Here is a 12,896-nt window from a genome sequence, read left to right on the forward strand (position 1 = left end):
AACTTCAACAATATCAAAAGACTCACCTGTGTGACTCGTAGATTTGTCTTGAGGAGGGGTGTTCATTGACTTCCTCTCAAGACGACGACAGGTATCCTTTGTGTGGTACCGCTTCTTGCAATATGCACAGAAGAGGTTCGGTTTCTTTGAGTCGCGGTCAAGAGTGTCACTGGATTGCTTACGTTTCCCAATGAACTTGACATTCGGAGTTTTGGCGAACTCAGGTTTATTGTGGTCTTTCTTGGAAGTCCTATGGTATCGCAGCACAATGTTGACGGCTTCCTCGAAAGTTGTGGGGTCCTTGTCATGGACAATCCAATGATAATCCCCATTGGGAATACCATTCAAAAAACAAGCGACAAACCATTTCTCACCCGTAAGTCCCGATTTTTGGATCTGGATCCGAGCGTGATGCACATAATCCTCGAGAGAGGTAAATGGCTTACTAGACAATGTGAGCAAGTGTTGCGCTTGTTCGGTTTGAGAAGGTGGCTGCAAGAATTGTTTCTTAAAAACATCAACGAAACCTTCCCAAGTTGTGGGTAAGTTTTTTGCGGTCCTTAGGCCACGCCACCAAGCAGCAGCTCGGCCACCTAACTCACGACCGACATAACCAATTTTTACTGCATCGGGCTTGGGATGAAGCTCAAAGTGAGACTCCCAACGACCAAGCCAAGTGCTAATAGCCTCCTCGGTTCTTTCTTTCTTATCTCCCTTGAAAGGCGTGACTACGAAGGAAGGTTCACCTTCTTTCTTGGACTCAATAGTTAATTCTTGGAATTTCTTTTCCAATGCCATATTGGCCTATCTCATTTCGGCCAATTGATTCAAGGTAGTAGTGAGCAATTGCTCAATAGTGATCTCAGCTTGTGTGCGAGATGCGGATTGGGGTTGAGAGGTCTCATTTGGAGAGATCGTTCCAACTGCGTTCAAAACTTGTTCCATGATGCACGCTGTGGGTATGCAATAAAATAAGGAGGTTCAGAAAATACACAAGCAAAATGAATGCTTGAAATTTTGATTGAAAGAACTTTATCCAAGAAAGTATCTCATGTCTTTACCCCTCTAGACATATGAGATGTGATTCGAGATCCGATAACTATGGTAACACTATGGTGTTTTAAAAACCATGGGGGAAAACATAGCTAAGATGTATTTCTCGGATCTCTATCTTGAGTAATCATGGCGGCTCCCTGAGGCTCAACCATGGTTCTTACATCAATGAAATTTCCTAGATAGCCTTATATTAATGCCAAGCCATCATGTATTATATGGTCGAGAAAGTGTATTACGTGAAAAAACAAGTGCACTCACAAGTAATATTCTAGTCTTGCGAGCAATAAGCAAACGTGATGATAAAATGATAAAATAAGGCACTACTCATAAGAGTTAAGTAGTGACGAAAACAAGGGTAAAAAAAAGAACCCATGTGTTACCTACGAAAAAAACAATGTCACAAATAAATGGGAAGTGCAAGGTATGCACATATACATCCCAATATGATTGTTATAACTTGCACAATTGTGACATAAGCCACAAATTGATACAAGTGATGACGGTGTTGTGCGCAAAGATGTAATACTCAAATCCATGAGTAAAACATCAATAAGGGAACTCATAAGGTTTTACTCGTTTTCTAAGGCTTGATGATAAGAGTTAAACCTAGATGACCCGTTGAAAAAAAAATCGTTCAACAAGCCACTCCATAGGAAAAAAATAGTCTACACGTAAAGGTTACATTAAAAATAAACGATGTAAATACTTTATACATGAAAAGGAAGTGGAAAAAGGAGAGTTAATTGTGGGCGGGTAAATAATAATTACTAGAAAATCATATAAGTGAAACAATACTTATGAAATTAAAATTTAATTAGAATAATCAACAATTAGGTGTATGGAATCAAACATGCCCTAAGATACGAAACCCTAGGGTAGTTGACATGCACCTCCTCAAGACCACCACATATCCCTAGAATCGGCCAAGTAATGGCTAATTAAAGAGGAAAGTGGCATAGGTAAGTGACATATACCTCGTCAAGGCCACATCATCCCTTAGAATCGGCCAATTGATGGCTAATTAAAAAGGAAAGTGGCATATGTAAGCTACATATACCTTGTCAAGGCCACAACATCCCATAGAATCGGCCAATTGATGGCTTAATAGAGAGTAGAGTGGCATAGGTAGGCAACATACACCTCGTCAAGGCCACATCATCCCTTAGAATCGGCCAAGTGATGGCTCAATAGAGGGGAAGAGTGGTATACTCAACATCATATGCAAAACGGCCATGAGATAAGCGTGTGCGATTAGAGCAAACACGCTCGACCCAATGCACAAGAATAATTATTATCGTAAGAGTTCAAGAGAGGAGAGAGTGGGATATATATCGCAATATGCAAAAGGCCATGAGTTGAGCGTGTGCGATTAGTGCAAACACGCTCGGCCCGATGCATAATAATAAGTAAAATCGTAGCGTAGTAGGAGGTAGAAAGAAAGAGAATAAAACGTAATACCAATTTGATTCGACCATAAAGAACGCATAATAGAAAAAGAGAAGAGATAAAAAAAGAAGAATACCGGGTTTAGAGTGTTGTTTTGATCCTGAGAAGAGCATGACGAGCCTTGTTAGATCCCCCTCGCTCACACGCAAAAAACATCAAAACAACAAAAAAATTGTTAGTAAAAGCTCTGATACCACTGTTAAGAGTCTATTACTAATCAATAGACCAAATCAAGTAAAAAGGAAGAAAATAGATTGGATAGAAGAACCCGTTCCACCCGACCACCTCCGAGCTATGATCTAGACATAGCCAACCTACCACCGACGTCCCATACCGCCGGATATTAGGATGACTAATACCTTGGAAGAGATAAACACGATCGTCGAGACGAAAGCCTAGCCCGCACCACCGGTGTCTACGACAGCAGCCTTCCGACGTGATGATCTCTATGAGGGTAGCTAAGCCTCATATTTATACCTTTTCCTAGGCCCCTTGAATAGATGTGCCTTTCTAAAAGGCTCTCTATTCATTGGTTGTCTAAATCATGATAGTGCATGCACATATCATTCATTCTATCCAATCATTAGTCCCCTTTTTAATAATAGTGAACATACCCTTCACTAATGTAAATATTAGTGACCTACCCTCACCAACGTTATGTGTACATAACATTTCCTGTGTGCTCCACGAATACGGCCATGTGTACCCTAGACCCCCTGTCATGCCGCAGAACCGGGCAAGGATGATCATTGCCACCTATGAAGGGATCAAGGTGGATTGGCCGGTATTGATCGCAGACGGTTTGTGTGCGGCGATCGAGATTGTCAGAGGAAAAGACGGCAAAGAAGGCCGACATGGATGGAAGATATGGCACGAAGTAATGCAGTGGCTCACCTTGCTTGTGCCACTCGTCCAGCCCGTCCAAGAAGTGGGGAAGAGTGGCGGACAACACCCAAAGGACTGCTTCCAAAAGACAACAGCTATTGGCCTTTAAGGCCACTAAGGGGAAGGCGGCGGACGCAGAACAGAAAAGGAGAGCGCCAGCCGGAAGCGGCCAACAGATGCGCAGGAGGAACCATCGGTACGGCCCGTAAAGAGTACACTCCGCTGACCGGTGAATAGAGAAGCGGATCCCGTGGCGGCGAAAATCAATGCCGAGACTCAGGAAGAGGAAATAGAGGAGGAGCCCACGGAGCACCTCCAGCGACGGTCATCGGCAAGGACCGTTGAGGCAGCCGGGAAACGTTCGGATCCTCAGACGGAGGGAACACCGGCTCCCCATACTGAGACTCCCATGCCAAGGAAGGAACTGGAATCGGTGCGCATGGAACCGGAATCAGAAGCCCCTGCACCACTGGCAGCACCGGCAAGTCCCGTACCGCCAGAGCCGGAAAGGTCAATGCAGCCTCCCTCGGCCAACCAAGAAGAAGCGCACGGGGAACCAGGACAACAGGGTGGTCCACGGGCAGAAACGGAATTGCAACTCGGCGCAATCAAGCGGCACCACCCACCCACAAGCGAGCCCATCCGTCAAACCTCCATGCAAGCGCAACAAAAATGCACCGGTAGCCTATGGCTCCGGTGGATAGGCGAACAGATTGCCTGAGCAGTAGGGTATATTGAGGCGGAAGAAAGAGCGCAAAGTGAACAGTTGCTCGTCACAACCGAACAACTAGAGACGGCCCGATCCAGAATCCGGTGCCTTGAAAAAGACTTGGATCAGGTCACGACAGAAATGGCCAAAATGGCCTTAACGGCAACACAGATCCAAGCACCGGTGACTCCGGTAAGTGTACACAATAAAGAAACAGGCCAACCTATACATATTAATAAGACCTTGGCAACAGAAACCGTTCCAGAGAGAGATGCGGCGCAAGCCCAGGAGCTTGCGGAATTGAGAGATGAACTTGCCGCACAAGAAGCACTAAGGAGCCGTGAACGGGAATTGAAGACAGCGGTCGAAGCCAAATTAAAGAAGACTGATGAGAACCTCCGCCGGGCAGAGGAGAGCCTCCGGAAAGGCCATCAAGAGTACGACCGGCTAAGGGAGGAAAAAGACAAAGTGCTACAGGAAAAGGACAAGCTGCGGAAGACGGCGGAAATGGAAATTGAACGGCTAAAGGAGGAGCTCCGACAGTAGAAGGACCGCGAGGACCGGGCTCGTCGACAGATCAACGTACAGCTCAAGCAAAAGACAAATGATTTGGAGCACCTGCATCGGGACTACAAACGGCTGGAAACGGAGCATAAGGAACGGATGGCTGAGCTCCGACAGGAAGTTGATCAGGCCGCGATGGCGCTCGCCGACGAACGAGCGGAAAATACAAGACGGTTGGACGAGGCGGAGAAGGTCCGGATGGAGCTCCAGAGGCAGCAATAGGAAGAAAGGGAGAGAGCGTCAACGGTATTGCAAAAATTACAAAGCACATATCCAGGGCAATTGATGCATTACAAGGAGCAGGTAGAAGACAACATCATAATCATCAAGCAATTTAAGGAGGAACGACAAGCGGTGGAGATCAAATCACAGATGGGAACGGGCCGGATTCAGTGCATCCTCCGGGCATGGCTGAATTAGACAAAACGCTTGATTGATGAAAGCTCCGTAAGATGGTGGACAAAGTGGGCACAAAATACGGCGGAACTCCAATGACGTGGAAAACCGGCGGAAGGAAGGAGATGATTGTTACACGTTGACTTCCGAGGACTTCACCGCCATACGGGACGAGCTGGCCGAAGACTTCCAAGTCCTGGCAGATGAACAACTGGTGTAGGTCTAGCAACTTGTAGCTCAGCTAGACGATGATAGGCTGGACGCTCAAATCCAGTTTGAGAGCTACGAGCGGTCCCGGGTTCGGGAAGAAAAAGCACGAGAAGCGACAACGGTTAACCTTAGTGATGAGGAACCGTCGCCGAACGAGGGCCAGGCCGGAACCGGTCAACCGGAGACCACTACGACGGAGGCAGCAACGACGGAAACACCGATGTCAGAGCAACAAACGGAGGCGCAGCAGCAGCAACCACAACAACAACAACAACAACCAATTCCAGATGAACCATTGGAGACTCTCGAACAAAGCATTCTGGATATTTTGGACGAAGAATAGCAAGGGTCGGATGGTGGATTCGACGTACAAGGTACTGTCCCACGGGCGTGCCATGTGTTACCGGCCTGCAAAGGAGTCCAGAGTGTGAAACGAAGGAGTTATTTAATTATTAAGGGATGGTTGTAAGTAAGCTATTAGTGTGGACGGACGGACCGGAATCGGTATGCCGTTCCGGATCCGGACCGATCCCGAACAGGTGCGGATGGCACCGGAAACCTATTTAAAGGCCCGGATACAATGTAATGGGCAACGGATAATTAATGAAGCTTAGTGTTTCTATCTCTCTGTGTTAATTGCCGTTCTGCATTCATTGTTATATCTTACGCGTGTGATTATTAAGGACGATCTTGCTAAGTAACCTAATTAAGTCGGATTAATCGTTGAGCCTAATCCTCTTGCCGTAACATCCCTTTGGTGAAGTGTCTTCCGTAGACACCCTGTGTTAGGCCATTGTCCGGCCCTAAGAGTTAACAGTAAGAAAATGATCACTTTGTCTGGTGTGAGGATAGCTTGATCTCTCGCGGACAACCTCCCGAATCGACTTTCGAATGCCGAAAACACATTGAAGACCTTCAGCCCCTTGTCCGGCATTTCCACCCAATCTTCGAATCCCCTCTGCATTGCCTTGGAAGAGTCCTCGATAGTGAACGTGACCTTCAACGCTTCTTCAAATGCTTCCCACATCGGATTTTGTTGTCCTATACCGTGGATACTCCCTTGAAGCCCGTCCGTAGCCACCCGATTGAAGGATGTAACTTGCAATCTTCCGATATGCCGCATTGTAGCATTTCCGCCTTGTAGTCCCGCAAATAACGTGACACATCCTTCCCATTGAATTGCCCGTTCCGTTGCATGAGCCACTCTACTGCCACCGCAATCTCCGACATTGCGCGTTGTTCTTGTAGCATCCGCTCGAACATTGTCATCATATTGTTAGCCTCTTGTTGTTTTTCCATCTCCTTACCACCCGTTTTCACATTGGGTTCACCAAATGTGTCGTGCCTTTCGGCGCCGAATCATTGCATGAGTTGGTGGGAACCGCTGGGGTTTTGGAATAGGATGAGAAAGAATTTGAGATGTTATCAATATGAATAGATTATAGGAAAGAAAGATATGAAACTCTTGAATCCCATGAATATAATATATTAATCAACCCTTATATAAAAAAATCAACACCCCCCCCCCCCCCCCCCCCCCACAATGTATATCTTTCTCTCTTCCTTATATAGTGATGGAAGAGTCTAAGTTTACCACATCCAAGCATCATGCCTTTTCTAACTTTAGTTTTCATGCACACTACATGTGCAGGATTAGCTTTCTATCACATCTTTTCATTTAACTCGAGTGTGTATGCATGAATAACTTTTTCTATCATGCTTATCTAGAATATTTACATGGGATAAAGTAATATTAAAACTCATAATATGCTAGTACAATGGTAAGTCTTAAAATTGCTAACATGGAGGTATAGGGTTCAAATCCGCCCTATGCATGTAACATAATTATTGTAGTATTTTCTCTTATTTCTTTATACTTCGTCAATTGGGTACTCCACACACATTTTATGTATTGTACAAAGTACACTACGACAACACTAGGTTCCAATCTAGAAGCACATGTATGAACTCTTGTTTACTCAATCGATGACATTATCAAAAGCGTAGGTGGTAGCGGCGCCGGACAACGACTACACACAACAGCGATGGCGGCCAAGAACTGACGACAACGGTGAAGATGACGGTGGCAAACGTCAGACGACGGCGATGACAATGTCGACAGACGACAAACAGGGATGACGACCGTCTGTAGAGGACAACGGCGGCGGCGACAACAGTAGACGACGATGGCAACGACAGAAAGAGCCATCCATTACACACACACACACACAGAGAGAGAGAGAGAGAGAGAGAGAGAGACAGACAGACAGACAGACAGACAGAGAGATACAAGAAGTTGTGTGAGTTGTAACCGCTGGTTGGTGAAGATATAGAGCTCGAGATCATTGCCCCTGAGTCACACATAGAAAGGTAAGTTCATGCATATTTTCTAGTATAAAACTTTAGTAAAAGAAAACGCTTTATAGAAAAAAGCTACACATGCACATCTAGTGTGCATGAACACTATAGTTGATAAAGAAAACGCATGAGGTTAGGAAAACCATGTTAGTGTTGAAAAAATAGATGTCACACATAGAAAGGTAAGTTCACGCATATTTTCTAGGATAAAACTTTAGTAAAAGAAAATGCTTTATAGAAAAAAGTTACACATGCACATCTAGTGTGCATGAACACTATAGTTGATAAAGAAAACGCATAAGGTTAGGAAAACCATGTTAGAGAAAGCATATAGTCTATAGTTAGAGAAAAAGCATGGATTGTGAAGACTGTCTCATCACTATATAAGGATGGTAGCACAATATAATGAGAGGAGAGAAAATTATGGATGAAAAATAATTAGGGTTAAAAAATAATGATTAATAAAATAAACTATGCTTCTGAGATTCACAAGTTTTCTATATCTCTATCTTCCAGTCTATTCTAATTTATTATTAAGGTTTTCAATATTAATAAAATAAATAAACTATACCCGTGGGATTCACGAGGTTTCTATATCCTTCTCTTTCAAACTAAATTCATATTCTTATCTAAATATTGGTTAATAAAATACATTATACGTGTGGGATTCACAAGTTTCCTATCTCTCTTTCCTATAATCTATTCATAACTAGACTCATCTCAAATTCTTCCTCCTAGTCCAAAACCCCAACGGTACCCACCCGACTCACACAAACGATCCTGCACCAAAAGGCATGACAACAAGCCACCTAAAAACAGTTCGAAAAGAATGGTCATAACTCCTTAGTTTGAATTGAGTTGATGTTGTTCTGCTCTAACTTTGTCTCTCTCTCGTGTAAAGTTTCCATTAAACTTGTGTCTATATTCTGTTGCCATCCGGCTAAGCCGATTTTTCCTTAGGTTTCGCATATTTACTTTTTCATGGTATCAGAGTGTGAGGGTTAAGAACCTCTCCAGCCAACAAGTGCTTTTCAAAGACAAACCCTAATATCCGGTAGAGAACAGAAATCAAGAAGGTTAAAATGGACCTAGGAATGGCTAGCTCGCTTCTGGCGGAGAAGCTCGATAGATCCAACTATGCATCTTGGTCGTACAAGATGTACTAGTACCTGCTCGAGCACGGTTATTGGAGTTATGTCGACGGAGCTAATGACACAGCATCTGATGCAGCACGGAGGGTCTTCCCGGCTTGGGAACAAGCGGCAAGCAGGGAAATGTACTGCTTCACATCCAGTGTTGGTGATCAGCTGCTTAGCCATATACAGGATGCAAAGATGTCAAAGGAAGCATGGGTAAACCTGAAGAAGGTCTTCGCCACGAGCACCAGGCCCGGAAGCTACAACTCCACAAGAGTTAAGCAATGTCCGACAAAAGGATATGTCGGTGGACGACTACACGACCCGAATAAAAGACATATGCATATTAACATGACCATTGAAGAAGATGAGATGGTGCACGTCTGTGTCAGGGGCCTGGTGTCAAAGTTCGGTGCATTCCGGAAAACAATCTGTACAAGGGAGAATACTCCCTCGTTTTTCGACTTACAGTCAATGCTCCTTGTAGAGGAGAACCACGTGGGTGCGTGGACGAGCACACACACCAATCACGAGATGCTAAACATGGAGACGGATCGGCCCCGTAGTCGTGGCGGACGAGGTGGATCGACACGTGGTGGAAGCAGATGACAAGAGCTAAACCGAAGGCACAAGGATGGTGCCAACAATAGTTCTGGACCCTCCGGAAGCAGGGGGAGTCAAAGCGGCGCTAGAAACTGACAAGGGAAGACCGCAACGGAATGTTGGTACTATGGCCGTAAGGACCACAAGGAGAGCAAGTGTTGGAAAAAGTGTGTTGATTTGGACAAGTCTGGATCCGGGAAAGCCTGACGAGAAAGTCAGCAAAGCTCGCACTATGCGGAAGGACCGGAAGGATCCGGTTCCGAAGATGGATCGGGCCCAACCTTCGTGATGAAACACAAGCCTAATTCAGTGAAGACAAGCACCTCGAAACTGAATGAGGTATGGTATGTTGATTCTAGAGTGGTTTGCTTATCTAGAAAAACCGGAACAATCAGGGGTGGTCGAAACTGGAGACAACACCTCGCATACCATCGAGCACATCGGTGAGGTTCCTCTCAGCCATGTCGGGCAGAAGCGAAAGCTAATGAACGTCCTACACGTTCCGACAATCACGAAGAATCTCATGCCAGTCGGACAAATTGTCGATCAAGGGATGCAGGTTCGGTTCACGGACCTCCGATGCTTCATCGAAGAATAGGCAAAGTCATTGTGCAAGGGTGCCGAGATAGGAGAATGTTTATCCTCGAAACAAATGATGTCGGCACCGTTATGTTCGCGAAAGGGCAAACGGTCGAGTCGAACATCGACCTGTGGCATAAGCGGATCCCTAAACTTAATACGGTCGTTACATATGGTACGGATATTGATGATGAGAGAAAGAAAAAAGATAGAGAAGAAAAGAGGAAGAGAAAAGAATACTTCAATATACTATTAGGAAAACAATACAATCCTCTTGGACTCCAAAAGTAACACCCCAAATAACTACTTCAATATACTATTAGCTAAAATCGTCTTTCCTTCTTCTCTCTTTCTTCAACTAATCTTCTTCTCACTTCTTCTAGTCTTCTTATTATTGCTCACTTCTTGTAGATATTGTATTCCCCCTTTTGTCTCTCCCAATTGCTAAGATCAATATACTATTAGCTAAAATAGTCTTTCCTTCTTCTCTCTTTCTTCAACTAATCTTCTTCTCACTTCTTCTAATCTTCTTATTATTGCTTACTTCTTGTAGATATTGTATTCCCCCTTTTGTCTCTCCCAATTGCTAAGAATACCCTCATATTTATAGGTTTTTAGTTGCGTTATTATTGCATTTTTCTTTCCTTTTCTTTCTACATATCCTCGAGTTTGTGTGATGCATTTTTCATATCATTATTTCTAGTTTTTCATCCACATTTTTCATACAAGAAAGCTATCTTTGTCAACTTTCTTTGAAATATTTTCTTTTGAAATTTGGATATGAGATGAAGAAGTTCTGAACATTTTTCTTTGCCTTTTTTATGCTGTTTTTTTCTTTTTTCCTGCTTTTCCTAATTTTGGAAATTGCCTCTAACTTCATATCCCTTCAGTTTCCTTCGTCTTTTAACTCTTGAACCTTTCATATTGTGCTTTATTCATATACACCTTAGCATCCGCTGTATTTGCCATGCTCTTTTCTTACGAGCAAAAGTTGACTTCACATTTAGCCCCCCTCCTTGCTTGTTGAGCAAACCATTTATGGTGAGCCTAAAAAAAAGAAAATGAAAAAACTCCTTCGCCTTCTGGTAGGCTATAGACAAAGGAGTATAAATACTAAAATTGTAACAAATTATTGTATGAGAAAAAAACCCCATTAAGCGGTGGAAAAAAGAACTCACAGTCCTAGACACACCCACACCCACACATTGACAATCTCCATCACCATCTTCCTCCTTGTCAACACGGAGAAAGAGGTTACCACAATTATTATGTTTTCGTCAACTCTCCAAAAACAAGTAGGGCCATGCGATACATAACTCTTGATTGAAGTAAGCATGTCAACATATGAATAAACCTTTCAAGTGAACGAACTTTTTGTACAAATACCTTCAAAGTTTTGAGACTTGTTGGAGTTGTCACCTTTTGAATTACTTTGATCTTTGCTTCATCAACATGACTTCCTTCTTGGTACACCACATTCTCCACATTACCTTGTCTTGTGCGTACAACTATTTCATCTAGAATTACATCTCAAAAAGGAAGTGAAAAATGATCTCGTGTGGTGGAATCATTCAAGAGTTTGAAGTCGATGTCATTGTTCTTTGGAACCACAAGAATAGGTGACAAAAAATTCAAATCCTCCACATGATAAGTGAAACTCACTTGAAACAATGTTTTGAACTCCTTTATAAGTTTTTCCTTTTTCACAACCCCCAATCGTCGAAGCTTTTGGGCAATTGGTACACTTTCCTTCAACTTGATGTGGTCCTTGATGCCTTCTCTTATCTGTGAATAGTCATTTATGAATAACTTTGGAAACTTAGAAAAAAGAGAAATAAAACTTAGATCCTCTTTTCCTTGGACTTTGTTCAAAATCATCATCTTTTTTCCCTTTAAGGTTATAATACCTTCTTCAATTACTTCGCCTTCATCCTTAGACACCGTGTGGAACCATTTCTTTTCCCTATCCCATGAAGTTCTATCACTTGGTATGCTTTCCTCTTCTTGCTTGCCATTGTCGATAGATGTTTCCTTCTCCTTCATACATTTGATTACTTGTTGTAGATACAAGTCATAGAAGATGTTAAACCCCTTCGACGTTGATGATATCATCATACTCCAATCATGTATTACGTGTAATTCTTGCATCCAAGGTCTTACTAATATTAAGGAACAAGATGGCCCTTTAAGAAGTATCACATGCAAATCCATTGAAATGGATATGCCAAAACACTCAATAACAACATCCTCTATAACTCCAAAATGAGAGGCCAAACATCCGTCAACTATGTCTACCTTGGTAGAGGACTTTTGATAGATAGGATTTCCAATCTTACTCACTAGGACATTAGATGTAGGAGCAATTCTAATACCACTATCTACTAAAGCATTCTTAGTTAAAAGACCTTTAATGGTTACCAAAATAGTGGGTCGAATATCCTTTTGAACTTTCAGTTGCACAATCTTCGTACAATGTAATGTCTTTATACTTTGTTGTATACTCGATACACGTCCCCACTCCTTTTCTGGTGATGGAGAAAGTTGAAGAAGTTGTGGCCAAGTTAAACGAGGTCCACTAGAGATTAGCTCTTGGTTGAGATCGAATGGTTCCACACCTTCCCCCATAAGCATATCATCAATTTTAATCTTTCTTCGTGGATGTTTCTTTCTAAGTTCATCCTCCAAGTTAGTCTCCTTAGGATTCTTCTTTTGTTGAGAGTTAATAGACTCTCCTTCCAACTCTTTATTTTTATGTGATGCAGTAGATGTCTTAATGTGTGCAACATCACAATCTTGAGCTATATCATACACAAAGTCAATAAGATTTACCTTAGGAGGAATTGTTGGAATTTGCACTAAAGTATTTTCCCCTCCTACCACATGGTTGTTGAGTTGGTGAAAGTTGTTACTAGTGTTGTTTTGATTACTCTGAAATTGATTCATGCCTTGACCCC

The sequence above is a fragment of the Azolla caroliniana genome, unplaced genomic scaffold (genome assembly GCF_043228905.1).
Source record: "Azolla caroliniana isolate FFs.n. ecotype wild unplaced genomic scaffold, voAzoCaro1.0.p SCAF_1, whole genome shotgun sequence".
Lineage (NCBI taxonomy): Eukaryota > Viridiplantae > Streptophyta > Polypodiopsida > Salviniales > Salviniaceae > Azolla > Azolla caroliniana.